Source organism: Sapajus apella, unplaced genomic scaffold (assembly GCF_009761245.1).
Source record: "Sapajus apella isolate SASKATOON/1434 unplaced genomic scaffold, GSC_monkey_1.0 scaffold14, whole genome shotgun sequence".
Taxonomy (NCBI): Eukaryota; Metazoa; Chordata; class Mammalia; order Primates; family Cebidae; genus Sapajus; species Sapajus apella.
Genome location: NW_022436954.1, coordinates 2,230,419 through 2,235,861, shown reverse-complemented (window position 1 = coordinate 2,235,861; position 5,443 = coordinate 2,230,419). Strand labels below are relative to the sequence as shown.

Genomic DNA, 5,443 nt, shown 5'->3' with positions numbered 1-5,443 from the left:
GGCTGAGGACCCTGTGTAGGGTGAGGCTGGAGAGGGTGGGTCTGGGGAGCTGGGCTGAGGACCTTGTGTAGGGTGGGGCTGGGGAGGGTGGGTCTGGGGAGCTGGGCTGCTGGAGGAGGGGGATGCCTGGTTGCTGCATCCTGCCTGCTTTCGGGAGAAATGAGCTCTTGCTTGCAAAGAAACATCTGTTTGGAGCTCTGCATGCCTAGATGTTTTTACGCATGCCACACAGAGTGCGGGAGAGCCTGACTCCACATTCTCTACGTATTTATTGCAAAATAGCCTTATCCTAAGAATAACAGGAAAAATTTCACCCACATTCCCACTACTCTGACAAATCAACTGTCTACATTTTTCCCGTTCCCCTCCGGGCCACACTTGTGCGTACATGACTTTGAAGGCACAGACAAAGAGCAATTGTGTTTGTTCATTCATTTGTTCAGCAAAGACATTTCCTAAGTGCCTACCTCCTCTGCATCAGGAAACTGGCTTCTAAAACTAATGGCCTATATTTTCCTTTCGAGTTTTACCACCTATGGGAATATACGTTAATCATCAGGGTATGTTAACTGTTTTAACAAGCAACCCACTCATTGTGGCACCCTAATTCAATACACGTGTATCTCTTGTTCATGACAGTGCAGGGCAGGTTGGGTTGGGCTCTGCTCCATGTAGCCATGCAGGGACCCAGGGCTTCTGTTCTGAGTGGCTCTGCCATCCCCTATAGCCACGGAGTCCTCTGTTTTGTGCGCTGCATTGGATCGGCAGAGGCGCCCGTCAGGTCCATCTGTGGCGTGTGTGTATCTGCCGTCCATTCTTTTTCGTGGTGAGTGGGATTCCACTGGGTGGACATAGACACGGTCTACTGTGGACAGACATCTTGGTTGTTTTTGGGTTTTGATGATTTTGAATAAAGCTGCTATGAGCGTTCATGTACAAGTCTTTTGATGGCACACATGCTAGTTTTTGTACCATGTGCTCCATGCAAAGCTGCTGGGTCCCATCAGCGTCCCCCTGAGGGGACTGTGCATGCTCAGAAGTTGCCCTATAGATTTCCAAAGTGGCTGTGTCTACATACATGCCTGCAAGCATGCGTGAGTTCCAGTGGCTCTGGAGGGTCTCCAGGAAATGGTCAGTTTGTGCATGTATGTATGCACATATGCATGCATACGTGTATGTACACATGCATGTATGTATATATTTATTTATTTTGAGATGGAGTCTCACTCTGTTGCCCAGGCTGGAGTGCAGTGGCATGATCTTGGCTCACTGCAACCTCCACCTCCCAGACTCAAGAGATTCTCATGCCTCAGCCTCCCATGTAGCTGGGATTACAGGTGCACGCCACCATACTCGGCTAGTTTTTGTATTTTCAGCAGAGACAGGGTTTCGCCATGTTGGCCAGGCTGATCTTGAACTCCTGACCTCAGGCGATCCCCCCACAGTGCTGGAATTACCGGCGTGAAGCACCGCGCTGGCTGGTCAGTCTGATGCTCACCGTGCTAGTGGTGGTGTGGCTACCCTCCGTGGCCAGGATGTGTTTTAACCAATCCTTAAGTTCGTATTCAACACCAGTCCCATAAAGAGTCCTTTTCCGGGGATTAGGAATGTGTTGTTTCTTCTGGAAGCCTTTGCTGGCCCCAGGAGGGATGAGGTGACCTCCTTGGGCCCCACGGCCCTGTGCACCTGCCCTGTCACACAACTTGTACTGGCACTATCACCTGCCTGAGTCTTCCCCTGGTCTGTGAGCTCCCTGTGAAGTGCAGTCTTATTGTTAAAATCTTATTGTATAGCACACATCTGGTGCAAAAAGGGCACCCAAACATCTATGTGTTACAGAGAAAGAAAGAGGGAAGGGGTGGAGGGAGGAAAGGGGGAATGAAGGGAGAAGAAAAGGAAGAAAGAAAAGGAGAGAAGGGAGAAGAGAGAGGAAAAGGGAGGGGAAGAGGGACGGAAGGAACAGAGGGAAAGGAGGTAAGAGAGGAAAGAAGGAAGAAAGGAAAGAAGGGAGGGAAGGCTGGAGGGAGGGAAGAAGGGAAGGAGGGAGAGAGGAAGGAAGAAGGGAAGGAGGGAGAGAGAAAGGAAGAAGGGAAGGTGGGCAGAAGAGAAGGAAGGAGGGAAGGAGGGCGGGTGGGCGCCGCCGCGGGGCAGCCCTGGTGTGAGCCTCTGCACAGCGCTCCTGGCCACCTGTGCACGCAGACACACGATCCCATGGGAGCTGGCGCCCAGCACTGCTGTGTGTAAACAGAGCCTGGCTCCTTTGCTGTGGCCCCTTCTTCCAACGCTGGCCTTCGCCTCCTGGTGGAAACCCAAGCCCCAGCCTGGGACAAGGGTTGGCAGATGTCTGTGAACAGGGCTGTCTGCCTTTGCCGATAAGAGCCCCCAGACAATGGAGCGGCCTGGCTGGGAACTCCCTCTGTGCAGAGACTTCGACAGACCCAGGTCCCCAGTCGCCCACCTCCTGGAGCCATCTCTGTGGGCGGCACCAGCTCCATCCCCTCCCAACCCATTGCTGCTGGTTGAGGATCAGCGCTCCTACTTTGCACAGCATGGGCCAGGAGCTGGTCTCTCTGTCCGCGGCCTCATGACAGCCTGGTGTGAGGCTTTCCTCCAAAGCCTCCCTGAAAAATGGAGACACTGAAGCCAAGGAGGTCAGACAGCAGCCTCAGTCCCTGGTGTCTCTGCCGTGAGGCCAACTGGACCCAGATGTGGCTGCAGTTCTGAGCCCGTCAGCGTCCCCCTCACTGTGCATGCTCTGAAGGCAGGCGTGGGCACCTGCAGGGCAACGGGGTACCCAGAGAGAGCCCACTCCGACACCCCACTTGCAGCTAGTGTCCTTGAACACCGACTCTGTGAGGACCGTCCTCTCTCCTGGAGACTGTGGAAGGGAATACTGACATATGGAGTGCCCTACAGAGCAGCTCGTCTAACCCTCACGATCACCGTGGCCAGCGTCACCCCCGGGGTGTCTGTGAGGGCGTCAAGACGACTTTCCGAGCTCCAGGAGGCTGCAGTGTGCGGAGATGGGCCTGCCTGGTGCCACCCACCTGGTTTCCTTCCCTCTGTGTCTGGACCTGTGGGAAGTGTCTCCTCCTTGGATAGCAGGAGAGGTGGAAAGACCCCAAGGGCTCCTGCTCTCTTCTCAGTGTGCCTCCATAATTGGCCTGCACTTTCCCTGCCAGGGCTCAGAAGGGAGAATCAGATCAACACCCAGAGCCCTCCAGCTTGTGTGAGCCCCCGTGGCTGCAGCTGTACACGCTAGCTATTCACGGGGCCATTACTCTAGGTCTCGGCTCAGAGGCTGGTCTTTCAAAGGGGACGCATTCATGAGCGCCCTTCTCTGGGCCCTCCCTGGCTGTGCTCCTTCCCCTGCCCCTTCCTCTAAGAGCCGCTGTGAAGTCCCAGCCACAGGCTCTGGAACAGATCCACGCGGGACTCAGGAAGGAGGCGTGTCTTTCTCCTGCTGGTGTTTTCACCCAGCGCCTTTCCCCGAATCCCGCACCCCCACTCCACATAGAGGGGCACCAAGTCTCAGGACCGGCAGCACAAATGCACACAAGGCTGGAAGGAAGCGGGGCTCTATTTCCAGTGTTGTCTGTGAGCTGGTTTTAAAAACAAGGGGGAAACGAAGAGATTTGTTCTCACTGTGACCGTAATAATGGTGCGTAATGAACCATTCTTGAGCTCAGAGGCATGCAGCAATCAGGATGGATGTCCGGCTTGGGTCTGTCTGGCTGAAGTGGCTCGGCTCCAAGGGATAGGACTCTGGGTTGGTTGGGTTTGGCTTTTCTAGGCTGGGCTTGGTTGGGTTTGGCTCTGGCCCACCGCATGGTCCACGTGTCCCCTCTTCCTGGGACCAGCAGGCTCCCTGGGCGTGATCTCATTGCACTGGCTGAAGTGCAAGAGGGCAAGCTTGGTCCCAAACCCTCTTTCTTTTTTCTTCTTTATTTTTTTTGAGATGGAGTCTTGCTCTGTCACCCAGGCTGGAGTGCAGAGGTGCGATCTTGGCTCACTGCAACCTCCGCCTCCCGAGTTTAAGCAATCCGTCTGCCTCAGCCTCCCAAGTAGCTGGGATTACAGGCACCCGCCACCATGCCCGGCTAATTTTGTATTTTTTGTAGAGACAGGGTTTCACCATGTTGGCCAGGCTGGTCTCGAACTCAAGTGATCCACCCATCTCAGCCTCCCATAAGTACTGGGATTACAGGCATGAGCCACCACACCTGGCCACAAAACCCATTTTCCAATCTTGTTTGCCTCTATCAGCAAACTCACCTGCTTCAATGTGAGTCCCATGGCCAAGCCATGCCTGTGGGGAGACTGCAAAGTCCTGTAGCAAGGAGTATGGATAAAGGGCAGCCTATAGGATGGGCACTGTGCTGCAGTCCGGCGCTTTACAAGGGCTTCGAGCTGAACTCTGCCCCGAGCTGAACTCTGCGCTGATTGAAGCGCAGTTCTTGGTGGAGGTGGGATTGGGTCTGTGGAAGCCGGAAATGGTGGATTTGTGTTCAAAGCCTGGTCTGGTCACTTCCAAGCTGTGGGACCTGGGCAAAGGTTGTCTGAGCCCCAGTTTCCCTGGGTGTAAAACCAGGGGCAATAAGAGTCTATACCTAAGCTGGTGCTGAGAACTGAGTGAGATGGACAACCCAAGAGAGTCCCTGTCACAAGGGATTCGTGCAAATCGTGATGTCACAGTGTTCATATACAGAGTGTGTTTTCACTGGTGAAGTTCTCAGGACATCAGTACTCAGGTGGAGTGGGTGCATCTGGCCTTAAAGTACAAGACAGGCAAAGAGAAGTCACACAACTAAAGAAGGGTGGGGCGGGGCACGGTGGCTCACGTCTGTAATCCCAGAATTTTGGGAGGGTGGGGCAGGCCGATCATAAGGTCAGGAGATCGAGCCCTCCTGGCCAACATGGTGAAATCTCGTCTCTACTAAAAATATAAAAATCAGCTGGGAGTGGTGGCACGTGCCTGTAATCCCAGCTACTCGGGAGGCTGAGGCAGGAGAATCACTTGAACCAGGGAGGTGGAGGTTGCAGTGAGCAGAGATCGGGCCACTATACTCCAATCTGGTAACAGAGAAAGACTCCATCTCAAAAACAAAACAAAACAAAAAAAACAAAAAAAACCCCAAAAAATAAACAAAACAAAACACAAATAAAAGGGTTTACCTTGTGGAAGTTTTGGAACTAAGGGGTCCCTGGAACCCCCTAATGAGAGATGTCCTAGCTGCTCCTAAAGGGGTGAGGACAGTCAACTGCCTCATTTCCCTGCATGCCCAGCCTCCTCCACCCCTACAGCCTTGTCAGCGTCACGCCAGGCTGCGGAAGGAAAGTCAGCTGTAATGCCAGCGTCTCCATTCTGTCTAGCACTGGTGTCTTAGGTGTGACTTGGAGGTGGCTGGGAAAACTGACAGGTTCATCCAGATCTGTGATCCAG

The 5,443-nt window shown here is 53.8% G+C and overlaps 1 protein-coding gene across 1 annotated transcript in view; it reads left to right on the top strand.

Annotated features, from left to right (window-relative positions):
- SMIM38 (small integral membrane protein 38) overlaps positions 1-4,935 on the top strand; it is a 25,385-nt gene extending 20,450 nt beyond the window's left edge. The window contains exon 5 of the transcript XR_004270238.1: positions 4,903-4,935. The gene's annotated coding sequence lies outside the window, so the exon portion shown is untranslated. The remainder of the gene's footprint in view (positions 1-4,902) is intronic.
- Positions 4,936-5,443: the final 508 nt, after the last annotated feature.